This window comes from Mustela nivalis (assembly GCF_964662115.1).
Source record: "Mustela nivalis genome assembly, chromosome: 1".
NCBI classification, from domain to species: Eukaryota; Metazoa; Chordata; class Mammalia; order Carnivora; family Mustelidae; genus Mustela; species Mustela nivalis.
In genome coordinates this window covers 53,256,132-53,283,987 of record NC_139020.1, presented here as the reverse complement: position 1 = coordinate 53,283,987, position 27,856 = coordinate 53,256,132, and the positions used below count along the sequence as shown (strand labels likewise).

Sequence of the window (27,856 nt, the reverse complement as noted above, 5' to 3'; positions counted from 1 at the left end):
ATGAAAATCTGAAAAGATGAGTTTTACAACATTGGAATCAGGGGACAGGAGTATGTATGTGGGAGGAAAATGGAAAGAGGACCTATCCTGAAGATAGAAGCTTTAGTAAATGGAGAAGTTAGAAGTTAAAAATGATAGCATGGATGAGAGAGGATTTCATTTAGAAAGGGGACGTTGGAATATGCTTATAGGTAGAGAGAAATTAGCTAGTAGAAAAGAGGAAAAAAATTGCTTTATTGTATATTAATATTAATAAAACATATCCTTGGGGCACCTGGGTGGCTCAGTTGGTTAAGCATCTGCCTTTGGCTCAGATCATATTCTTGGGATCCCAGAATCCAGCCCTGCATCAGGCTGCCTGCCTCAGCGGGGAGTCTGCTTGTCCCCCTTACCTTTCCCCCTCTTGTGCTCTCTCTTTCTCTCAAACAAATAAGTTAAATCTTTAAAAAAATAAAATCAAACATACCCTTGAGTTTATTGGATAGTAAATGTTCCTTTTTATATTTAAAATATTTCATATTTATATTTTTGTCAGTGTGTATAGTTTTCCTATATTACTATACATATAGAGAAATTACTTACTACTTAAGTATGGGACTGGTAACACTAATTCACCTAGTATGACTCAGGATAGTTAGTAGGCAGGATGGTTGCTATAATGTCTCACAGAGGCACCTACAGACTTACAGATTGCTATAGACTGAATTGTATGCCCCTGAAATTCATATATGGAAGTATTAACCTCCAATGTGATGATATTTGGAAGTGAGGCCTTTGGGAGATAATCAGGTTTGAAGTCATGAGGGTGGGTTCTTCACGATGATATTAGCACCCTTGTAAGAAGAGACAAAAGAGACACCAGCTTACGCTCGCTCTCCCTTTCTCTCTGCCATGTGAACATGCAGTGAGGAGGTGCTATCTCTAAGACAGGAAGACAGATCTCACCAGAAACCAATCATGCTGGCATCCTGATTTCAGATTTCCAGCCCCCAATACTGTGAGAAAATAAATGCCTGTGTTCAAGCCATCCAGTCCATGGTATTTTGTTATGGCAGGCAGAGCTGGATAAGACTCAGATACAGACTTAATGTTGATGATGTGAGGCATAGAGATATATAGATGCTTAGCCCTGTAGGGCTGTCCCTACGTGTTTTTCATTTCTGTTTTGTTTTGTTTTGTTTTTCTTTTTCTTTTTGTTTTTAAGTCTTAGAAATCATCTTTCTTTTTTTTTTCTTAGATTCTTAAAGGAAATATATACAACCACATACCAGGACACAATAACATAGCTGCCCTTCTGTACAATTAATTAGAGACCTTATAGATGTAGAATTTTTCTTCCTGGTTCCCAGAAAATTAATTTCTTTCATATTGTCATGATTATTCTCCAACTTGACATGATTCAGAGCTCTGACTCTGATCTATGAATCAGTCACCCAAAAGACCATAGACTTGTATATTCACTTGACTATATTTACTGAGCTTGCATGCATAGTTGAGGGTGGGTAAGGAAGTATCCCTCACTATTTCAAGAACATACTTGGAAGTAGCTTATTGTAAATCCTACACTTTGGTCTCAGTCAAAATAAATGTTGACCATTCATCAGGTGTAATGTTGGATCCATTACTTTATCCTCATTTGAGCAGAAGCCCAATCACAAACATTTTTTTTAAAAAGTGTCTTTTTGGGAGAGGATAAGATTAAAAACTACGACAAGTGGTTAAAAAATCAATCTGGATGAACGTTTGTTATAATAACTTGTATTTTGATCCATATATTGTGCCAGTGGTGTCATAGTAAGGAGAGGAAAAAAATGGTCTAAAAATAATTCCCAGCCTAGATTTCCATTTTTCAGAGATTTTCTTTTAGAATGGACCATGTATTCTAGAAAGGAATAGAAGAAGAGAGGAAATGCTATGAGTGGTGTTTTTGATGCTCCACCCCTCTGGGGAAGCTGAGCTGTGAGGCGCAGCCTTCTATTGGGCAGAGAGCATGTAAGTTGGGAAGGATCCTGCTAACTGGCTAGTCCTAGTTCCTTTCTAAGAAAAGTGTTGTTCTCATGCAGAGCTATGTCTAGTCTTTGTTTGCATCATACTGTGGATGAATTTTTCAAAATATAAGTGTCTCATGACTCCAGTCAGGACAAATAGTATAGACCAGTTCTTCCCTGTTACTTCCTCTAAAGTACAAGAGGTTACCAAAGGATAACTCTAAAAGAGGGAGGCTGAGCTGGTTTGAAATTCCAGGACCAGAGGAATAACAGCAACAGAGCATCTTGCATCTTCCCAATCCAGGGAGGAGGCTTATTTGTAGGCTTATTTGTCCCCAGATCGAAGAAGAGCTCCTCTCATGATACCAGGGGAGCTCAATGGCATCGGCAGGAAGAATCAACAAGGACTGCTACCAGAAAAAACAGCCAGGGGAGACATTTTCCTTCCCTGCCAGACCCAAGACTGACCTTTACCACCAAAAAATACTGAAGCTGGTGGGCAGAACTAGCAAGAGAGATCCAACTATAGCAAATGGTTTACTCTGGACTGCCTCTTCTCCCCGTAGGATGGTACTTTCTTGCCTGATGCAGAGACATCATGGAGAGTGGATGGAACCAGAAAAAGAGATTCAGTCACAGCAAGTGACACGGTATGGGAAGCACCTTTGTCTTCACAGGCCAAGATGTTAGAGCAGTCAGGCACAGGTAGGGGAATCACAGAGAGACACCCCAATGCCCTCAGATACCACCAGCAATGACTGATGTGAAGCCCAGCAAAACCAAGTTAAAAGAACAAACCAAAATAATATCCCAAAAGTTCTGAAAACTAAACTGCCATTAGAGCCATAGTCTATAAAATTAAGTGAAGACACATCTAAACAGGGTGACTACCTGCTAAAATAAAGAATTTAGATAAGGTGCCTTCTTCTAAATGATAGACAAGTGATTTAGATAAAATCAAAACTTACTCATACCAAGAACCAGGAAAATCAAAACTGGAATGAGGAAAGAGAATCAGCTGTGACCAAAAACAAGATGAATGAGATGTTGGCATTATCTGACAAGAATTGTAAAGTAACATTATAAAAATGATTCAATAAGCAATTATAAATTATCTTGAAACAAAAAATAGGAAATAATAGTAAGGAAATACAAATTATAAAAAAGATTCCAGTAAAACCTGTACAAAAATATAGTATGAGAAATTGAAAACTCACGAAATGGGTTCAGTAGTAGAGTATAGATAACAGAGAATGAATTAGTGAATTTGAAGACAAAAGAGTAGAACTAATTGACTCTAAATACAGAAAGAAAATAGACTCAGCATAATCTCTTTCAGTCCCATCCATGTTGCTACAAAAGTTGGGTATTCATCCTTTCTGATGGAGGCATAATATTTCATAGTGTATATGGACCACATCTTCCTTATCCATTCGTCCATTGAAGGGCATCTTGGTTCTTTCCACAGTTTGGCGACCGTGGCCATTGCGGCTATAAACATTGGAGTTCAGATGGCCCTTCTTTTCACTACATCTGTATCTTTGGGGTAAATAACCAGTAGAGCAATGGCAGAGTCATAAGGAAGTTCTATTTTTAATTTCTTGAGGAATCTCCACATTGTTCTCCAAAGAGGCTGTGCCAGCTTGCATTCCCACCAACAGTGTAAGAGGGTTCCCCTTTCTCCACATCCTCTCCAACACATGTTATTTTCTGTCTTGCTAATTTTGGCCATTCTAACTGGTATAAGGTGATATCTCAATGTAGTTTTAATTTGAATCTCCCTGATGGCTAGTGATGATGAACATTTTTTCATGTGTCTGATAGCCATTTGTATATCTTCATTGGAAAAGTGTCGGTCCATATCTTTTGCCCATTTTTTGATATGATTGTCTGTTTTGTGTGTGTTGAGTTTGAGGAATTCATTATAGATCCTGGATATCAACCTTTTGTCTGTACTGTCATCTGCAAATATCTTCTCCCATTCCGTGGGTTGCCTCTTTGTTTTCTTGACTGTTTCCTTTCCTGTGCAGAGCTTTTGATTTTGATGAAGTCCCAAATGTTCATCTTCATTTTTTTTTCCTTTGCCTTTGGAGACATATCTTGAAAGAAGTTACTGTGGTTGATACTGAAGAGATTACTGCCTATGTTCTCCTCTAGGAGTCTGACGGATTCCTGTCTCACATTGAGGTCTTTTATCCATTTTGAGTTTAGATTATGCTGAGTGAAATAAGTCAAGCAGAGAGAATCAATTATCATATGGTTTCACTTATTTGTGAAGCATAACAAATTGCATGGAGGACATGGAGAGATAGAGAGGAGAGGACAGTTGGGGAAAATTGGAAGGGGAGGTGAACCATGAGAGACTATGGACTCTGAAAAACAATCTGAGGGTTTTGAAGGGGCGGGGGGTGGGAGGTCGGGGTACCAGGTGGTGGGTATTAGAGAGGGCATGGATTGTATGGAGCACTGGGTGGGGTGCAAAAATAATGAATACTGTTATGATGAAAATAAAAAATAAATTGAAAAAAAAAAAAGAAAGAAAATAGACTGACAAAAATGAACAAAGACAGGGTCCTGTGGCATGATAACAAGTGATCCAACATCCATAGATAATAGTTCCAGAAGGAAAGGAGAAAAAGTGGAGCCAGAAGAGCTTTTGAAGAACTAATAGCTAAAAGTCTTTGAACTTGGTAAAAGATCTAAACCTATAGATATAAGATGCTGAGAGAACCCCAAATAGGTAGACCCAAGGAAGTATGTGCCAAGAAATATCATAATTAAATTTTTAAAATTGAAGATAAATTAAAAACTTTTTATTAAAAGGAAGCAGGGAGAAAAGACATGATACCTATAGGAAATTAAATGAAAGGGCAGAAGATCTCTCACCTGAAACCATGTACAGCAGAAGAAAGTGGCACAATATTTTTTCAGTGCTAAAAAGAGAGAATTGTCAAGCACAAGTTTTGTATCTGTGATATCTGTGCATCATGAAAAAAAGGGAAATAAAAACAGTTTAGATAAAAGAAAACTAAAGGCATGTCACTAGAAAATCTTCCTGTGAAGATTGGCTAAAGGAAGTTATTTTACAAAAAAGGGCACGGATTGCATGGAACACTAGGTGTGGTGCAAAAACAATGAATACTGTTATGCTGAAAATAAATAAATAAATTAATTGATTTTAAAAAATGATTAAGAAGGAAGAACTTGAGGGGCACCTGGGTGGCTCAGTGGGTTAAAGCCTCTGCCTTCGGCTCAGGTCATGATCCCAGGGTCCTGGGATCGAGCCCCACGTTGGGCTCTCTGCTCAGCGGAGATCCTGCTTCCTCCTCTCTCTGCCTGCTTCTCTGCCTACTTGTGATCTCTGTCTGTCAAATAAATAAAATCTTTAAAAAAAAAAAAAAGAAGGAAGAACCTTAGAACATCAAGATGGAAAGTTCAGAAATACAAGTACATACATAAGACTATATTTTTAGTCCTGGGTTCTATACATTGTGTCTTCAGGGTCTTGGACTAGGGAAAGTATTCTTAGACATGCTATAGAAGCACCATCCATGAAAGGAAAATTTAGTAAGTGGAAACTCATCAAAATTCAAAACTGCTCTGGAAAGCATGAAGAGGATAAGAGAAGTTTCAGAATGATAGTAAATATTTGCAAACCATCTATTTGATGAAAGTCTAGTGTCTTACGATATAAGGAAATCTCAGATTCATCCCAAAAAGGATAAATAATCTAATTAGAAGTTGGACAAAAGATATGAACAGATATCACACTGAAACAAATACACAGATGGTAACTAACCACATGAAGAGACGTTTGACACCGTTAGCCATTAGGGAAATGCAAGCCACAAAGTGATATCACTACACACCAATCAGAATGGCTAAAATGAAATAATACTTACAACATCAAATCTAGTGAGGATATGGAGAAATTGAGTCACTCATATTGTTGGTAGGGATGTAAAGTGGTACATCCACTCTGGAGCAAAGAGTTTGACCGTTTTTTAAAAACTAAGCATGCAACAACCACATGACTTGGCATTTTCATTCCTGAGCATTTACTCCACAGAAATTAATATTTATGTTTACGTTAAACTCTGTACTTATTTGTTCATAACAGCCTTATTAACAGTAACCCAATACTAGAAACAGCCCAGATGTACTTCAGTGGGTGAATGGTCAAACTGTGGTATACCAGTGAGCAATTAAAATAAGCTAACTATTGACATATACATGCAGTACATTGAGTAATTCTCTAAGAAATTATGCTGAGTGAAAAATAAAGCCAATCCCAAAGTTTGATGTGTTTGAAATGACAAGGTTTTAAAAAAAAAATCTGGCTCTGCTTGCAAAGATCAGAAAGAAGCTGTGGACGTGTGAAAAGACAACATGTCAGGGATTGGAGATGGGGGTGGAAGGAAGGATATGGGTGTGGTTACAAAATGCCAGCTCAAGGGATTCTCTTTGCGGTGGGGTTACTCTTCAGTATCTTACCTGTGATGATAGCTTCATGAACTTACGCCGGTGATAAAATTGTACAGAAGTTAATACAAACATACCACAGATGCATACGAATGGGCTGAGGAAATCTGAGATTGGTGTATGTATCAATCAATGTCAACATCCTGGTTGTGATATTACACTAAGGTTTTTCTGAATGTTGCCATATGAGGAAAGTGAGCAAACATACATAGGAACACTCTATATGACTTCTTAAAACTGCATGTGACTCTGTAATTAATGAATGTCAATTAAAAAATAATTCAGAAGCAATAAATCTTTTTCCTCAGGAAAGACCCTAAAAATCTCCACCAGTAGAAGTATTTCCTTTTCCTTGACCTGTAGCTATTAATACGGTGGTACTATTCCACTACATGTATAGGAGAAAGAAACTATTAAAAAAACCCAAATTTCTTGTGCAGCTATATTGTGGCTTTTTGTAAGCCACAGGTAAATTCTTAACATTTTTTTTTAAATGTTACATCAATGAAATTTTCAAACAGCTTAAAATGTTTATTTACATTTCTTTCTCACATTTTAAAGGTAATAACTCAATTTATACCTATTTTTTAAAACTCAGCCAATTTGTTAATAGCTATCAAGTGAAATTTAGCAAAAGTTGGCAATTGTAAATATTTAATATTATCAACTGATTGAAGTTAATTATATGTAGTTTTTTAATGCTGCCTCATTTTAAATTTCCAGAGTTAGTTCTAAAATAATGTGTTCAAATGCTGCCAACTGCCTGTGCTGACTAACGTCTTCTTCATTAACGTTAGGTTAGAAATAGGGGCATTGCTGTCTTGTTACTATAAACAAGCATTAAAAAGCAGATCCCTATACAGTAATATACCGTCACATTTAAGGTCAGGATTTGAGTCTGTGATCTGCCACTTACTAGCTGTTCCACGTTTTGCAAAGATACTTCAGTTTCCTCATAGACTAAAAAGGAGAAATAACCAGAACGTCCTCGGAAAGTTTTCTGCTTAACGCAGTACCTGGCATGTAGAAATTTCTCTATGCATCTTAACTATCATTATAGATCCGGGGGCACCAATTTAGAGTTCTTTTTTTTTTTTTTTAATATTTTTTTTTTTAAAGATTTTATTTATTTATTTGACAGAGAGAGATCACAAGTAGGCAGAGAGAGAGGAAGAAGCAGGCTCCCCACTGAGCAGAGAGCCTGATGTGGGACTCGATCCCAGGACCCTGAGATCATGACCTGAGCTGAAGGCAGCGGCTTAACCCACTGAGCCACCCAGGCACCCCTTTTTTTTAATATTTTATTTATTTATTTGACAGACAGAGATCACAAGTAGGCAGAGAGGCAAGCAGAGAGAGGAGGAAGTAGGATCCCTGCTGGGATCCCCAGGACTCTGGGATCATGATTGAGCCGAAGGCAGAGGCTTTAACCCACTGAGCCACCCAAGCGCCCCACCAATTTAGAGTTCTATTTAACTTTTGGTTTGCAGAATTTTTTGAACCTCTTCTTATTCAGTATTCTGGTCTCAGACAATGTTGATAAACTAATACTTCAGTAAAGCATAGCTATTCATCTGTACTCGACCTTTTGAAGCTCGACCTTTTGAAGCCATGAAGACATACTAACTTTTAGCTTTTAACAGTCAGAATTTCAAAAGTTCTGCCTTTTGTTTTTTTCTAAGTGTCACTTGGAATCCATATTGTATAGTATTGTATAGGATCCTTTAGGACTCACCTAACCCTTTGATATTACAATAGGAACACTGTGTTTTATTAATGGCTAAGTCAGATTCTCTTACATAGTTTTACATAAAGTAAATATTCTTGTCTCTCAGATTGTTGAACTATTCTGGCTAGCATGCTTTCAGCAAGGTATCTGATTGCTACATAATTAGTAGGTATTTTTTCTGCTATTGAAAAAAGTCTTCCTCATCCCCTCCCATTAAAATAATTTTTTTATGCGTCTGTTAATTTCTGGATTCAGAACTCTTTTAGAAGAGAGTGAAGGCTGATTTCACATAAGATTTTAATATTATTCAACTAAATGAAATATTTGTCATTCATTTCCCTTTTAACACTTAATTTCTTTACAGTCATTAAATATATATATATCCTTCCAGGTCCAACAAATTTTTATGAACCGGCCCATGGTTGCCATCAGAAATACAAAATAATATTTCTATGTTGTTTTGATCTACATCATTATTGATGTTGGTTTTAAAGAAGACATGTCACTGCAGTTACTTTCCAACCGAGAAACCCACTTTCAATCAATAATGATAGTGACTTAGTGAGTATATAACAAAACATTTTAAAATAATTTCACTTTTATTCTTCACATGCAAATTCTTACAGGAGCAATCTACATAAAATAGCATATGAAATATTATTTACATATTTATGTATTGTACATCGGGCCATCCACTGTTTGAATGCAAAGTATTTCTAGAGTGTGTGTTTGAAAATTTGTCTTTTTTTTTTTTTTAAATCTTATTTATTTATTTAACAGAGAGAGAGATTATAAGTAGGCAGAGAGGCAGGCAGAGAGAGAGGAGGAGGAAGCAGAATCCCCGCTGAGCAGAGAGCCTGATGCAGGGCTCAATCCCAGGACCCTGAGATCATGACCTGAGCCGAAGGCAGAGGCTTTAACTCACTGAGCCACTCAGGAATCCCTGAAAATTTGTCTTTTAAGTTTGCTGATATTTACCTTATAAAATGTGAAATTGTTTACATTTGCCAGTAGTATTGTTTAGAAAGAGCTTTCATTCAAACATGCACTAATGGCTTAATATATACTGTTTTTCTAGAGTTAATGAACATAATTGATTTCTTGCACAAAATGTTTAAGTAACTCCCTTAAATCCACACATCTAGAAAGTGTTAGAGTTAGTATTAAAAATTAGGGCTCCTTCTAGTTCTACTATTATTATTATTTTTTAAAGATTTATTTATTTATTTGACAGACAGAGTTCACAAGTAGGCAGAGAGGCAGGCAGAGAGAGAGGCGGAAGCAGGCTCCCTGCTGAGCAGAGAGCCCAATGTGGGGCTCGATCCCAGGACCCTGGGATCATGACCTGAGCTGAAGGCAGAGGTTTTAACCCACTGAGCCACCCAGGCACCCCTCTACTATTTTTTTTTAATACACTGTGTTATTCATCAGAACTTTTCTTAACACTATTTTGAAAGTAAACTAACTAAAATTGTTTCAGTTATGTTAATTTCCAAATCAGTGCCCGAGTTTAAAATTTTCTTATTTGTCCACATGAAAGAGTCACAGTTACTTTTGCTTTGACACTAATAATTGTTTTGGTGGAAATTTTTATGGAAGGCATTTCACAAATGATAATATTTTTTCTTTTGGACATCTATGAAAAAAAAGGGAAGGAATGTATTTTCTGTCTTTACATGAACATTACTTGTAGACTTCTCCAGACACAAACTAGTTTTTTGAGCCTCACACACTATTCTGTAAAAATCAAGAGTGTGTGCACATTATAAACTGTTGGAGACCTGGCTGGATTCTGCCTTGGTTTCTATACCACTCTTTTTCTTCTCACAAATACATTGGATAACTATAAGGCTGTCTGATCCAATGGTGCTCTTGGATATCACTGCACGCCCTCCTTTTAGATGAACATTTGGCAGAGGATTTGAGTGCAGAATCTGGTATTTTGGCAGCATGTGCTCATGGCTTGAATTTAAAAAAGAGAAAAAATTTTTTTGAGCTTAGTACAAATTTTATCTTTCTATCATCTGATTCCATCAGCCATTAGTCCCCTGTTTTGTTTTGTTTTTTAAACCTGAAGCAACTCATATATTGCTACACTTAATTTTACTGGTCAGCATAATTAACATTTCATTCTTAATGAGCAAATTGAATTTAAAAGGTCAGAAGGTCAGTAACGTGAGAAGTCTTAACTGCTTTTTGTTGGTCTGTAGCATATTTTGTATCTTTGCAAGTCAGCTATTGGTTGGTTAGAGATTTTTTTTCCCTTGAATTTGTTAACTTTCTTTTTATATCACAAGTCTTCTGTGTTTTAAGATATGTGTCATATATTATATTAGCCATTCTCCACTTTGCTGGTTTTAACTTTGTTCTGTGGGTACTTAGTCTTTTAAATGTTCCAGAAAATCATCATTCTTCATTTTGACTTGGAGGTGAAATCCATTTACTGAATGAAAAGTCATTCTCAAATTGCAGTGATTTTCTTTGTTTTGTTCTGCTTGTCCAATTTTGTTACAATAGACAGTAGCAAGAAGTTAAAATTTCCTGGAAGCCTAATAATAATATTAAGGAGAAATGCCAGTAAGAAAAATAATTTGAAGTTTAATAATTTTCCATCAAGATATAGAAGTTGAAGGAGAAGGAAGAGGATTGTTTTGTCCATGCTCAGAATCTCTTAATGACCCAAGTGTTGTTCGGTGGACAAAATGTAAGTTTTCAAATTAATATGAAAACAGATTTCTTTATCTGGTATTTTTTTACTATTTAGAAAGATAGTTAGTCTTCTTTATCATCTCAGAAAGTGTCAGAAATTCACTGGAGAATTCACAATGAGAAGATCTCAAAGAAATTATGTTAAAAATATCTTTTCAATATTCCATATGGCAGTGCTTTCAATGAAGGTCAAACCTCATCAAGTCAAATTATATGTAAACAAATATACTTTTAAAGCAGTTATTTTGTTTCCATGTACAAACATAAATGTTCTTAGCCTATAAACTCTGTTTATGTGCATTACAGAAAATGACAGCATCCCTCTCTGCTTACTCAGTGTCCAATCTGCAGTTTCAGCTACTAACAAGCATCATTTAGCATTAGACAGACTCAAACTAAATTATACTGAGAATAATTTAATATGAAAGGTATTACAAGTTCAGTGAAGGATAAATTATATTAGTAAAGAGATACCATAAAATAATGAATTATTATGAACATAATATATCACTTTGAAACGTTTTATTAAATTTGTTTATTTTATAAAAAAAAGTTACAGGATAAATATAATAAATAATATCTCAATCATCTCTGTAACAACATTAGAATAATTTAAAAAGAGAGATTGTGAAACTTTAGATTTACCTTACTGAAAAACCATTTCTTTAGCTATATCACCTGTATGGTTAGCTAGGACACGTTTGCCCATAGTGTAAACCACACAGCCTCTTTTTCATGTAGAAAATTGTATTTATATAGCTAATCCAGATTCCCAGTGATTTAGCTTTTTGGGGTCTTGATTGATTTTTATATTTTATATCACTGCAATGATACTTTCACATAATTCACTTAGATCCTGGAATCCTTTGAGTACTTTCAGTTCCCTGTATGTTCCATACTTTCTGTTCTTTTCTGTGGGGATTTGTACTGTCTGCTCTCTCCAGCTGGACTGTCTTCTACCCCAACCCTCTTCTGCGGTTGTTTCAAAATAATTCTAGCATACCTTTCTCATCTCTGTTAAAGTCCAAAGACCATATTGAATGCCTCATTTGTTGTCTGTTCTACCTGTAGGCTGAGCTATATACACTACATCAATGTAATAAGAGCTGGCACTTAGGAACTCCATAAGCATTTGTAGAATGAATGAGAGTTAAAAATAAGCACTTCATAATGTTGCTGAACTTCATCTTTTCACAAGGCCTACTGAAATGTTTCAGCCCTATAAATACAAATGAAGATAAGAATAAAAAGAAGTGGGATGCCTGGTGACTCACTCAGTTAAGCATCTGCTTTTGGCTCAGCTCATGATCCCAGGTTCCTGGATGGAACCCCACATCAGGTTCCCTGCTCAGTGGAGAGTCTACTACTCCCTCTGCTTTCCCCCCTGCTCATGCTCTTTCTCTCTCTCAAATAAATAAAAATCTTTATTAAAAAAAGAATAAAAAAAAAGTAACAATCACTGATACCATGCTCCTATGGGCTAGGCAAGAAATCAGGTGCTTTACATATCAGAGAGAAAAGCATCAATAATTCTAGACCCCTCCTTTGATAAGTGAATAGGTTAATGGGTAATAATCTCATGGTAATTATTAATCTCATCCCCCTTCCTAACCCTATTGTTATATGCTAATCCCTAAAAAACACACTCAGACTTGTAAAGATGAAGGCAAAAATACTATCATGATGTGAAAAACATACAAATAAAACATTCTTGGGATAATCTATATGTGTCAAAAAACATTTCTGTGCTGTGGTAATATATAAAAGTATGTCCTTCCTGCATAATAAGTTATGAATGTAATAGGTAATACATATATTTGTGATGGATAAAGTCTTAAAATCTGGTCCCCAATGAATGTAGAGGAGAATCAGAGCAGTCTGGAGAATCATGGCTTTTTTGGCCCCACGAACATAGTTTCTATACAAGGAACCAATGTTGTCTGTGCATTTTATATTTATGCTAATACAATTTATATGTCTGCTGTTTTTGTTTTTATATAGTTTTGTGATTAACCAGCCTCCCCATACTTCCTATCCTTTGTCAGATTTTTAAATTCTTACAGAAAGCATATCATATTTTTTCTTTTCTGTCAATTTCAGTAATTTTTGTCTGTATGCAGAAACGAAGCCGCTGACCCACAATCAGTAGTTATAATTGGCTTTTCTATTCCTGGTGATGGATTTTTATTCATCCAGTTACACACTCTCAGCTGTTTTGATCAGCAGCGCATTAACACATAAAAACATACATAGTGGCTTTCCATGTAGGTTATGAGACCCTAGAACAAAGCAATATGTGTAACTCCATAAAGGTCGTAATCTGGATGGAGCTTAGCTAGCAGAACTCTCTAACCAAGGAAACTAAGTCAATAACTCATACCATGGTCAGAGCTATCCCTCAGGAAAAGCTGATGAATTGCTTACTAATTCCTATATGTTTATGCTAATGTTTAACACAACAGATAGTAAGGACAATCAATAGAGTTCTGTTGTGGCAGAAATAAATATTTAGGATTATACAATTAATAAGAAATGGAAGAAAAACATTCTCATTTTCCTTTGGTCTTACTTTAGAGGAAAAATAACCTCCATGTTGGTCCATCTATATCTTTCTTTCCTCAAACTTTATTCTGTCTCATCAAAAGAGCAATTAAAACAGCATATTAGCCTTATCAAACCTTAAGATACAGCCCTATCATTTAGCATATATCCCATTCAATTCATGCCCAGATAGCCTTTGAAAGAAGTGAAAGAAGTGCAGAGAAACCCAAGTCTTTATATAAGGTCTCTGCAGTAGAAAAGCACAACTGCTAACCTCCAAGAGGTTCTTTTTTTTTTTTTTTTAATTTAAATTCAGTTAGCGAACATATAGTACATCATTAGTTTCAGATGTAGTGTTCAATAATTTATCAGTTGTGTATAACACCCAGTGCTTATCACATCATGTGGCTTCCAATAGGTTCTTTAAATGTAATTCTTTCGATTCCCATGTAGGACATAAGGGTATGGAAGTCTGAATGATGATTGCAGCTCATATGTCCTAGTGATTTTAGACTGATGGCAGACTTTTGCCCCCCTTGGAAATATGTTAGGTAGCAGTTGATGAAAAGTGGAGAAACAGAGGGATGTACGTATAATGTACTATTTATAACAAATGTCACACATGGTTTCCAAATGGATTTTTCATAGAGCATGAAATTATATGAAAACTGCTTCCAAATTGTTTGAAATTATTATTTGAGCTCAGATGCCAACTCTATAAATTATACTTTGAAAAAAAATAATTATTTGTATCTTAATTCCTTCCTTTTTTTGGAATTGATAATTGTGATTCAGGATTTCAACAAAGGGGGCTTACTTTAGATGAAAATAGAGTCTGTACATTGCAAACTATTAAAGAAATCTATAAAAAGCACACCAAACTTTGATAATAATTCTCTTTTTAACATAGTCCTTGATCTAAAAGAGCTCAAATCCCTGTATCTGTCAGTTTCCAAGTTATTTTGCAATTAATCTCAATGGAAATGGTTGTCATTAATAATAACAAGAAGCAAATAAATATATCTGTAATTATGTTGTATATGAAATATGGTCATTTATTGACTTGAGACTCCTCTCCTTAGAACTGAAAGCAAGCTAGAGACAGCAGGCTTCTCAGGCAGTGAAAAACATTAATCCTAATAATAGCATTATGAATACTTTCTCATGAGAAAGAGTTGGTAAATTATATTAGTGATTAAGAACATTTTCTTATTTTTCCCCAGTAAAATTGGTAGGAAATTGTTTACCATGACATTATCTGTTCTTCTAATTTTGTGTGTGTGTGTGTGTGTGTGTGTGTCTGTGTGTGTGTTGTAATTGGGGGAGAGAGAGGTGGATTTAATGGCTCAGACCAATTCTTCAAGCATGGCTAAGCAGGGTCTTCAAACTCTGCAGCCAAGTGCCTGCCATTGATTTCTCTATTGGAAGATAAAGTAGGTCAAAAGTGGAGAGGCTGTGAGCAGCAAATCACAAATTTAGCCTTTTCAATTTAAAATTGAGGTAACTTAGTAGAGGAAGTTTGTATGCTTATTCAAAGATAATGTATATACAGAGGGAAGATAACTCTTGTAGGGTTGTGGATTTTTCAGTTTTGTTTTTAAATTTAATATTCAAAATAACATTTAAACCAATATCACAAATGGGGCATACAATATATATTTACCAGAAATTTCTAGGTATAATACCTTACTATTTTATGGATGAATGGTAGTTTATAGGTTTCAGAATATGTTAAAGTCATTTAGAAAATGTTTTCACTTTCTTTTCCTTAAAGTTAATATCTCATCTGCATGCTATTTACCTTGTGTTATCCTCTTCCTAACCTTCATTCCAATTTATAGCTTATCCTTATGCATATCCTTGCTCAAGCACTCTACCTAAAGAATATTCCAGAAGGAAAGTAGTATAAGCATCTTAAGCAAATCTTTGTATAGAATAGGTGGGGAGGAGAAATGGGCCAATGAAGGGAATCTATTAGGGGATTGATTACTTGCATTTACATGTCTTTTTATCTGAATAGCATTTGTAGTATTATTTTGCAGTGTAATTATTTTTACTTAGGAATTCATGATTTTTGTTTTCAAAATGGCATTAGATTTTAAGCACCACTGCATAACATTTTTATCGTTGGTTAGCATTTCAAGAAGGCTGAGAAAGCATTATTTGTGCTTGCCCATCTCTAACTCACTGAGTTAAGAATTGTACCATCAGAAAAGAAGAAGAAGACGAAGAAGAAGAAGAAGAAGAAGAAGAAGCAGAAGCAGCAAAATGTTAAATGATCTTCCTCTCTGTGTTTTTCCAGAGACCCAAGGCTTGAAGCATTCGAAGCAATAGAGATACCACCCACTGTCCAGTCTTAGGGCCCATCTCCTATTCATATGGATTAGGCGTAATAACCTGCGTAGTAAATCATATCCAGTTCCCTGGGACAGCTGCTCACAGGGTCCCTTCCTGAGTCTCTACAGTAGACAATGAAAATTGTGATGACTGCTGTAGGAACTGGGGAGCTGGGACAACGGCCAGGATTCCTCTGATGCTGTTTTCACTCTGATTTCATGATTTTCTCAAGTTAATAAGAGATCAGAGCTACCATTTGGAGTTGGAATTAAGGAAATGAAGTGAGCTCCCAAAGTTCCCTGGTAAACTTCCCTCTGCCCCCAGGTGGATTTGAATGGGTCTCAAATATGGAGTTTGACTGGTTCCATCATGCTGATCAAACAAAATTTTAATTTTGTTTGATAAATGAAAGCTCTTCTGTGAGCCAGTACAGATGTAGGAATTGAAATTGACTCTGCTTGAATAAATGATTTTTTTCAAAATGTTCTGAGTTTATCTAGGATTCTCTGGGGACCTTATTTTATTTAGTCTTTGGTTGGCAGTAAGATCAGCTTAACTGATGTACTTAGCTTTACTTTTCTCTTTAATATATTTTCTATAAAAAGTCTTTTTATAGGTGAATTGATTACTTTATAATGTCCTTAGTAACAGGTTACCTTACAAAACATTACATTTGCCTTATGAATGCTACTTCTTGTATGTCCCTTTGTAGACATTAATAATTCTCCTGGCTTATCATCAGATTTACATATTTGAATTATTTTCCCAGTACAGATCTTTCTTGACTTACAATGGCATTACATCTTGATAAACCCATCTTACGTTGAAAAGATCCTAAGTGAAAAATGCGCTCGATTGCACCTAATTTACTGAATATTATAGCTTGGCCTAGCCTACCTTACATGTGCTCAAACCTACGTTAGCCTACAGTTGGCCAACGATCTAACACAAAGTCTAGTTCATTAAAAAAAAAAATGTCGACTATCCCATGTTATTTACTGAATACTGTACTGAAAGTGAAAAACTGAATTGTTATTCGGTATAGAACGGTTGTAAATGTATTGATTGTTGACCCTCATGATTGTGTGGCTGAGTGGGGGTTGCCACTACCCAGCGTCACCAGAGAGAATTGAAATATTGTTGGCCTGGGAAAGAACAAAATTCAAATTTAAAAGTACAGTTCCTACTAAATGCATATTGTTTTCACACTATCGTAAAGTTGAAAAACTGTTAAGATGAACTGTCGTTAAGTCAGGAACCATCTGCCATAGGAATTGATTGTGCTGATCCATTCACACAATTTTGCCAGTATACGATACAGCCACACATTTTCCAGAACAGAATGATCTGTACAGTGTGATTTTTAAAAATATCCCTACAAGGCTAATGCCACACATAATCTTACCAACCTGGTGCTAGTAATTCCACCAACATACATTCTTTTGGTTTTTTGGTGTTATCCAAATTTAAAATCCCTGTTTAAAATATGATTACCTCTGTAATATTGTTTGCCAACTACACTTCAATAGAAGAATAAAATAAGTAAATACATACATACATACATACATACATAAAATTAAGTAACTCTTAATCTCACAAAACAAACTGAGGGTTGCTGGGGGGAGGGGGGTTGGGGGAAGGGGGACAGGGTTATGGACATTGGGGAGGGTATGTGCTATGGTGAGTGCTGTGAAGTGTGTAAACCTGGTGATTCACATACCTGTACCCTGGGGGGATAAAAATATATGTTTATAAAAAATAAAAAATTAATAAAAAATGTATCTCTCAGAGGCACAACATCTTAAACTACCACAGATAATATTTTAAAAGAGAGATTATGTGATAATATTATATGGAAAGTTCTTTGTAGTCCATAAAAGGTGGACCCCAAAAGAGAAGTCAGCTGTTTGTTATGGGAGGAAAGATTGAAGAGAATGAACACTGTTATCAAAGACACATACGTTGTCTATGTATAATTTTATGTACACTTTTCTCCGGGTCCTCTTGCAATAAAATGAAAACACCCATTTGGGACATTCTGGATGAATCAGAAAGAGAGAGAGAGAGCAAGAGAGAGAGAGAGAGAGAGAGAAGGGGTGTGTGTGTGTGTGTGTGTGTGTGTGTGTGTTGAATCTACTTCTAATATGTTCTACCTCTTTCTTGATCCCAGTAAATGCTAATCAGTTCTCTATAATTTGTCATTTCTGCAAGAGGATTATGTAGATGGAATCATGCAGAATGTACACTTTGGAGGATTGGTTTTTTTCACTCAGCATAATTCTCTAGAGACTCGTCTAAAATTTTGTGTGTATCTATAGTTCATTTTTATTGTTTAGTAGTATCCCATGGTATTTTTTTTTTTTTTATGTACCATGGTTTCTTTAACCATTTATCTGTTAAAGGTCGTCTGAATTTTTTCCAGTTTGGGGCTAATATGAATAAAACTACTATAAAATTCATGTACAGGTTTTTACATGCCATTAAGTTTTCGTTTCTCTGAGATATATGACAGAAGGCAGTTACTAGTCATATGATAGTTACAAGTTTAGTTTTTAAGAAACTGGGAATCTGTTTTCTAAAGTGGATTTGCATTCCCATAGCAATGTATGAGGAATCCAGTTTCTCCACATTTTTGCCAGCATTTAACGTGGCTAAAAAACATTTTATTGGGCCATTCTGATAGGTGTGTATTGATATCTCATTGTGGTTTTAATCATATTTTCCTAATTTCTAGGTCATTTAACATTGCTTCATATTTTTTATTTTCCATCTATCTATCATCTTTGGTGAATTTTTTTTTTCTTAAGCTCATTTTCTAATGGGATTGTTTATATTTTTACTTGGCCTTTATGTGTAATTCCTATATATTGCTGAATTCTATTTGCTAATATTTTCTGAAGATACTTAACATTTAGGGGCGCCTGTGTGGCTCAGTGGGTTAAAGCCTCTGCCTTCGGCTCTGGTCATGATCCCAGAGTCCTGGGATCAAGCCCTGCATCGGGCTTTCTGCTCAGCAGGGAGCCTCTTTCCTCCTCTCTCTCTGCCTGCCTCTCTGCCTACTTGTGATCTCTGTCTGTCAAATAAATAAAATAAAGTCTTTAAAAAAAGATACTTAACATTTATAGTCATAAGGAATATTTCTCTCTCATTTTCTTTGATTATATTGTCTTTTTTTGCTTTTAGTATGAGGATAATACCAACTTCATAAAATCAACTGAGAAGTATGTCTTTTTTTCTTCTGTTTTCTAGAAGCTTAACTTTTCTAATCCTCTTGCAGTAGATCAAAACATTCATGTGTGAATTTTGAATGTTCATCTCTGGGTGAGTGAAGGTGTACTCTTTGTGTGTGTGCGTGCACATGAGTGTGCATAATAACCCTATTGCTAAATATGACCTCACAGGATTATACAAAAAACTTCTGATAACTTGAAGAACTTCTAAAATATCTCTTGAGAATAGGAAAGTTATCAAATGTGAATTCTTACTATATGACTAGAAGGAAAGAGGGTGAAAATTAATATTTTTTAAAGATTTTTAAAAATATATTATTTATTTATTTGACAGAGAAAAAGAGCATAAGTAGGCAGAGAGGCAGGCAGAGAGAGAGGGGAAGCAGGCTCCCTGCTGAGCAGAGAGCCCAATGTGGGGCTTGATCCCAGGACCCTGAGATCATGACCTGAGCTGAAGACAGAGGCTTAACCCACTGAGCCACCCAGGCGTCCTGAGGGTGAAAATTATTAATTTTTAGTAATAGAGAATTTTTAAATAACCAGTTCTGTAGTGTAGCTCTTTTTAATCAAAACACTTCACAGAAATATCCAAATTTTATTGCATTATCTACCCAGACAAAAATAGGGCAGGATAAGGCACTGTAGAGAATAAGCATAAGGAACATGTTAACGTATGAAATGATATTACCTGATTCCAGTTGACACTGGAATTTTGACTGCAATAGTCATATAAGGTCCACTAAAGCTAGATTTCTTATGTAACATCTGGATGAGTTTTTATAACCTATAACATCATAAGGAAGACAATGAAATAATTAGTTGATGGTAAGTGAAACTACACTTCAGAATATGAACATTAAACACAGTGATTCTCCCAGTACAGCTTATTAAGTTATTACAAAAAAGTTAATACAAATACACATAGTTCTTATGATAATCTCCAATTTCTTCCTAGCTAAGAAATTGATGAATGCCTTTAGACTATTATGGAATTTTCCCTTCCCTGTGTTATTCAGATTCTGCCCATACTTTAACGCTTCTTGTTTTATTCTGAGATTTTTGTTTAGATTAGATTTTTTGTTATTTTTCATGAACCTATTTATATATTTTTAGATGGTTGTTAGTATAATTATGTACTAAATCTTTATACAATATAAAATGCTAAAGATGTTTTGTATTCTTCTGACGTGCTCTGAATCAACCTTCCTAGAGTACATCCCACAGAACACTAGTCTCATGAAATATTCTACACCCATCACAAGAAAAAATATTTTAAAAAATTGAATGCTAATCTTAGCATTGAGCTAGGAATTAGGGACATAAGGTAAAAAGGAGGAGTTCATATTTGGATAAAATAAAATCTTCTAGGTTATAATTCCTAGACATTTTTCTGGTGATAGGACTAAAAGATTTCTTTCTTCTTTCTTTATTTCTTCTCTCCATCTATTTATCTTTAGTAATCTCTACACCAGACGTGGGGCTCAAACTCATGATCCTGAGATCAAAAGTCACATTTCTATCTGGTTGAGACAGTCAGGCACCCCTAGAAGATTTTACATTTTAAACATTTTCTTCTCAAATATATATTGGGACTGAGGAGCATAATGTGAGATTGAAGATTAAAATTTGTAATATAAAATTATAATAAAAATGAAAAAAACATTGAAAGTATATTCTTTGCTATCTTGGTCAATTACCAGCTTGCTCTAGATTTAACAAACAGGAGGAAGAACGTTAGAGTACTAAAAAAGGGCTAGTTGGCAGCAAATACTACTTGTATAAATATGGTTGTAATGAGAATTTACTTTTATATTCATTGTTTGACACAGATAGGAGACTTTTCAACATCATCTATTAGAGTTGAGGCCGAAGGGATCATTGAATTGGTTCTTCAAGAAATTAAGTGGCTCTCTAAGCCTAGCAATTCCAAGTAGCTAAATATTGAAGAAGAAGGAAGAAAAAAAGCTCATAGGTGATGTGGTAAAACAAAGTTGACTTGGAAGGTTGGCATATGAATTTATTTTTAAAATTTCATTTCCCACCACTCATTTGAATAAATTTGTAACTTGCTACAAAGAAAAACATCTAGAGCCATCTGAGGAGTGATGGAAGGTAGTTTTCTATTAAGTGACTGGTGTGCTGAGATCTAAAGTATGAGAAGGAGTTAAGTGGACTAAAGAGTGGTGGGTGAGGAAGCCCTGCAAAGCCCTTAAAGGAGTTGAAGCATATGGTTAAATAAATAAATAAATGAATAAATAAAACAGTGTGGCTGAAGCATAGACTGAGGTGAGGTCTTGATGAGATTAGAGAAGTGAGCAAGAATTAGATAATGCAGCCTTGAAAAGCAAGTTAAAATTTTATTCTAATCATGTGAACAATGCAAAGGCATTTCTAAATTTTGAGGGGTGGTGTTGGTAGTATTTATTCATTGAAAATTTCATTCTAGCCACAGTACAGAGAACTCATCAGCAGAAGCAAGCTGGCAGGGAGGCTGGTTAGAATGTGAATTGTATTGGTGAGGGTACGATCTTCTGGTGGCTTTTACTTTGGTGATGACAGCTGAAATGAAAAAGAATGGGTAGTTCTTGGAAATGTTGAGTAGTTAAAGTTGACAGGATGACTGGTGGTACCACTCGTGAGAAAGAGACACTGGAAGAGGACTAGCTGTTAATAGAACTGTAATCATAGTTGAGATTGCTTAAGCAAAGAGCGGAGACAATAGCAAGTAACCTGTGACCAAGTATTAAGAAATGCTAATGTTAGTGTCCATGCAGTAGAGAATAAGCCTGCAGCGGAGACTCAGATGGAATGCCTGAAGTTGGAAGAGGCAACTTAGGGAATGGAATGTTTCAGAAGCTCCGGGGAGAACTATGCCCAACAGTGTGCTGCTGGAAGGCTATTTGGTTTCATAATATGAGATCATCTATGACTTTATTTAGCAAGACGTCTTTCATACAAAGAAGGTAAAATCGGGACTAGAGTGGAATGAGGAGTTGAATTTTTTTAAATATTTATTTATTTATTTCTCATTATAGCCCATACCCTCCCCAATGTCCATCATCCAGCCACCCCATCCCTCTCACCCCCCTCCACTCCAGCAGCCCTCAGTTTGTTTCCTGAGATTAAGAGTCTCTTATGGTTTGTCTCCCTCTCTGGTTTTGTCTTGTTTCATTTTTTCCTCCCTTCCTCTATGATCCTCTGTCCTGAGGAGTGAATATTAAGTGAAAAACTGAAACTTAGAGAACTCCTTTGAGATGCTAAGCACTGAAAAGAAGGCAAAAAACTAGGGTACTATGGGTATAGGATTCAGATTCGCCCTTTATCATAAATCTGTTCCTTGTTATCTGATGGAATAATTTTGTAAACTATTGAGGTACTCATCTTGTAGATTTTTTTTTCTTTTGAGTATCACCACTACTTCCAATTTAATTTCTAAAGAGGAAAAAATTATATTCTAAGCTTTCTGTGTCAGTCTGGGTACTTGCTGATGAACCCAGCAGTGCATAACTTTAATTAACATTATCATTTTTCTTAAGTGATTCAATCACAGAGTATGTTAATACCATTTATATAATGTATTTTAATTTAATTCTATGCCATTAACTGGGAAATGTACCAACTTACCAATAACCTATTTGTCCTAGAAAAGGACCAAGATACTGGCTATGTTTACCTATAAAATAATTTGGTTCGTTATAAGTCAGGGTCACAGAGTAATTGTGAATTTACATAAATGGTTCTGAAAGAGTCTTTTTTATGTTACTAACCTGAGAGTTACTGAATATTGTTGAATAGAGGTATTTGCACTGTTCTGTGATTTGTGTACTGCAGTACTATAAAAAAAACTTTCTTCTTTTTCGTTTATTTTCAGAGAAAGTTAATACATTTATATTTTCTCCAATTAAAATATTTCATTTGGAATATAAATTAAATAATTCAACATTAGAGCAAAGGGGGAGATGAAATATTTTATCTGGAAATTTATAAGAATTAAAGATAGTGCTTCTGTAATTAATATATTTTAAAATAAGATCTCAAAATTTGTTTCAATTGTTATTTGATTCTTCAGGGATTATAAAAAGAAGCACATACTTGAGAGGGGAGAAAACTTACTTGCTAACTTTGGCTACCATGAAAATTAACTTAGTGATTTCACATATTTGAAACAGAGATTAGCAGATGGATTTGAGCTGCAAAAATGGGTATTTTTGCTAAATAAGCTGAAAGTGCTTTTAGAAAATACAACTTTTCACATATCTATCAAACTACCATTTAATGTGCATGGATTGGTGTGAGTTCCTGATATTCCATACTAAGTAACAAAAACTTCCTGCCTTTAAGGAGTTCATAGTCAAGGAAAGGAGTAGTCTTGGGCTTGTCAAAATATGTCATGAGCTAAAGTAATAAAATGGCTATTAAGAAAATGTCCAAGTATATGTGTGGCTGACAGAATTCTCAGATGACCTTCACTATCTCCAGTCATTAATTCCAAGATGGCCTCCTATGTGCTAGGTATTTAATCAAGCACTAATTTAGGAGCTATTCTGAAGGTATTTCACAGATTCAATTAAGGACCCAAACTGGTTGACTTTTTGAAAGGAAATATATCTTTGGTGAGCCTGACTTAATCAGATGAGCTTTTAAAAGGGACTGGGCTCCCCCAGGAGGGAGAGATTCAAAGAAATAGGAAGATTTAACACAATTGCTTACAGAAGTTGGGGAGAGCCACATAAAATGGAATGCAGGTGGTCTCTAGGAACTAAAAACAGTCCCTTTGACACAGCAAGGAAATAGGGTGCTCAGTCCTCCAACTGCAAGGAATTGAATTCTACCATCATGACAAATAAACTTGGAAACAGATTTCCCACCCCAAGAGCCTCCAAATTAGGATTCAGACTGGCTGATACCATGATTTCAATCTTGTGATTCCTTGAGCTCAGAACCCAGTTGTGTCATTCTGGATTTCTGACTTTCAGAATTGTAACATATGGCTATGGAGAAAAGAGACTCTCATGCATCATTGGTAGGAATGTAAATTGGTGCAGCCACTATGAAGAGTATGGAGGTTCTTCAAAAAAGTTAAAAAACTAAAACTACCATGTGATCTAGTAGTCTCACTTCTGGGTATAAATCCAAACGAAATGAAATCACTGTCCTAGAGAGATATCTGCACTCCAAAGTTCTTGCAGCATTATTTATAAGAACTAATATAGGGAAAACTAAGTGTCCATCAACAGATTAATGGATAAAGAAAATGTGGTACACACACACGCATATACACATATGCACACAATGAATATTATTCAGCTTTTAAAAAAGAAATCCTGCAACTTGCAACAACATGGATAAACTAAGTGAAAAAAGACAAAGAAAGATAAATACTTTATGATCTCATTTATATATGTAATCTGAAAACACCATATTCACACACAAAAAGAGTAAATTGATGGTTGCCATGGGCAGGAACTAGAATTTAGAAGGGAAGTCAAAGCTGTAATCTAGTCACTTATGGATTCTTAAATCTTTCCTGTATCAAACAGAGAGACTACAGGCTTTTAGGAAACAGATTTTGTAATCTACATTGATATTGTACCTATGATGTGGCTAGGTATCCTACTGGCAATCTAAAACATATGAGGACACTTGGGTGGCTCAGTCCACTAAGCATCTGACTCAGTTTTGGATCAGGTCATGATCTTGGAGCCGTGAGATCAAGTACTGTGTTAGGCTCTGACTGGTAATAGAGCTTGCTTAGGATTCTCTCTCCCTCTCCCCTTGCCCCTCCCCACCCTGCTCTCTAGCTCTCTCTAAAAACAAACAAACAAACAAACAAACAAAACAAAAAAAATAAACATAGGGAGAGAGCTGCCATTAAGATTGAATTTTATCAGTGTAATGCTTTGGATTTTATCAATGAAAAAACAAAATAATCAATAGCCATAAGTATAGTTTTCTGTGTGTAATATATTTCAGTCAGATAACTCTAGAGAAATTGGAGAAACTTCTTTTTGCTGAGATTGCTCAAATTATCAGGATGGCAAATTCCCTAGAAGTTCGAAGATGAAATAATCTGAAGGAGAGTCATATTAGGCATCTACAGAACTTCCATGTGGCTAATTATTTCAAATTCTGAAGTCAGAAAGACAGATATTTGATTCTTGGGTCTGTCATATTTTAGCTGCAGGATCTTGCATTTCTCTTTGGTAAAATAGGAATAGTGAGGCATTTCACAAAAGATGCTCTGAGTGCAATAAATGAGAAACTTTTGTGAAAATTACTCAGCAAAATGCTAGGGCCAGGAGACTTTCAGTCAATATTAGTTTACTTCTTTTTTTCAATATTCAAAGGAGAACTGAAAGCATGTATTGGAATTTCCAGATTCAATAATCTTCCTTACAGTTTCACACAGCAATAGCTGATACAGACACATTTTATTTTCAGTCACAGCCACTAGCTTTTCATATGTGTGGGAAATTCCCTTGCTGTTTGGAATGTTGCATAGACCTTTGCTATTTTACAAATCACTTCAGTTCACTTAAGGAAAAAATTACTTTAAACAAAAAAACACAAAATTGCATCTCCAGGGACTAGAAGACCAGACTAATTCTCTACATGATACAGAGAGAAATCATGAGAGCTCATTATATTCCAAGAAAGCAATGAATATATTCTTTTGTTTTATTCTGTTTTTAAGAACAGTGAGAGTCTTGCTTTTCAAGAAATCCTTTCAAATTTTTAAAGTATTTTTCTGTATTATTATGTAGGTTTTTCAATAGTAAATAGCCTTCTAGCCTTCTTTTTCTTTTTTCTTTTTTCTTTTTTTCCATTTCTTTTCTCCATGCATGATAAGAGGATGAGCTACAGAGTTATGCAGGCCTGACTGAAATCCTGTCTGGTCAATTGCTGTCTTTGCTCTCCTCTCTGAGACTCAGTTTCTTTATATGTAATTTGAAAATAATATTTTATAGCACAGTTATGAGGATTAAAGTAAAATATGAACTTTAGTGCATAGTGTCTGGCATCAATAAAATGTTCAATAAATATTGGTGACAGTTCATAGCTACTATTATCAGGTAGGGGGAAAAACATGTAGTAATGCCTATGGAAGTTGACACAGGACTGAGCTCCCTGCAGTTCTTTAAAGAGCTGTGCTGATGGAATTATGAGAATCTCAAGGTTCAAATCTAGTCAGAGCTCCACTGCAGGACTCTAAACAGGGGCATTTGGACCACAAATTAAAACAAACAAACAAACAAACACACAAACAACAGGAACATGAGGATATAGACATGGGAAAATACTGGTCAAGATAGTTTAAAGGAAAGGGATGATCTTCAGTGAGTGAAAGAAAATGGATTTGTTTCACATATTCTTAAAAATGTGTTATTCTAAGGAGACTAGAAGTAGTCAGGTGGTGATTTCTTCTCCAAAACACTCACAGATACTCAAAATCACACTGTCCAATTTACTGCACTGCCAGCCATCCTCAGCAGTGTCTGCTCCTTACTCTTGCCACCCAAAAATCCACAAGAAAATGCAAAATTAAAAAATTACATAAAATTATTAATTAAAGATAATTTTTAGAAAAGTTACCTCTCTGCGGATCAATTCCTTCACTTGAGGGATCTCTGTGAGGGTGAAAGAAACCCTAACACTGATTCTTCTCTACATGCAATGAACACATTTACCCAGTTGCTATGGACATCTATAAATTGGCTTTTGCCTTATTCTCGGCTTTCTTTCCATCCTTCTATTAACCCTTTCTCAGTTATCTACCTTTATATATGCTCTTTCTCAATACTGTGCTTTAACCTCCCTGTCTTTTTCTGTACCCTTGTCTCTTTCAATAGTGGACATCACATACTCCACTGCCAGGCTCAGACCCTGTGCACTCCCTTAAGACACTGTGTTCAGAGGTTGACCTTTGGCTCCATGCACAAGTTCACTCTGCTGGCTCCAGCTCTGGGACAATATTTTGGCTGCCCATTAACAATCACTAAATCAATGCAACCCCCTTGGCCAGGGAAGGGCTTTGGAAAATAAACTGAAAATTGTTCTCTCTCTATGTCCATGGGGTTAAAAGGAAGCATGCTGTTTGCCAAGAATCAGTTTCAGTGCTTTAGTATCCATACTGAAGAGTTATTTGAGCTGAATATATGCCTGAAATAATATTATACTCTTTCTAACCAGATGGTCAGAAGGTTTTTCTCTCTTGCCTGTCACAGTGGGAATCATTCCAGGTCTTAGGACTCTGAGCTCCACAGGGCACAGCACTGGGAATATATTTCTCATGGGACTCAAATCCCTACTTTAGGCACAGGTGGGAGTGGAGGGAGCAGCTTCCAGGTGGATCCACTAGTTCTTGAGGAGTAGCTCACATACTAGAAATCATATAGGCCATCATGATGACAAAATGCCTGGGTCACAATGACACCATCTGTATCAAACTGCCCATGACCCTTAAATTTCAATAGCATCAGAGAGAAAGATAACAGGGGATACTCAGCTCAGTAAGCATTTCCCTGCCAAAAGTGCACTAAAGCTTCCATTATAAATGAAGGAGAGTTTAAAGATAGAGTTAAGGGAGAAAATTCTGGGTGCTTAAAAAGTCCTCCTTCCTTTCAGGCTCAGATTGGGCCTCCTCATGAGACAAATAGAATCCTTTTCATATCTGCATTAAAGTCCCAGGATCCATAAATCATTAACATGTGAGGTATTGATAAAATAACATGGCTCTCTTGACTTGTAGTTGTCATTTTGTAAAATAAAGTGTTCTCTTTTAATCTAAAAGTATGTGATGATACTCAACCTTAAAATATCAGTAAGCATTGAATTACTCT

At 35.6% G+C, this 27,856-nt stretch overlaps 1 long non-coding RNA gene across 1 annotated transcript in view; it reads left to right on the top strand.

Moving 5' to 3' along the window:
• LOC309847114 overlaps window positions 1-15,842 on the top strand; it is a 234,207-nt gene extending 218,365 nt beyond the window's left edge. Inside the window, exon 5 of the long non-coding RNA XR_014302326.1 lies at window positions 15,752-15,842. This is a non-coding gene — a long non-coding RNA (uncharacterized lncRNA). The remainder of the gene's footprint in view (window positions 1-15,751) is intronic.
• The last annotated feature ends 12,014 nt before the right edge of the window (window positions 15,843-27,856 follow it).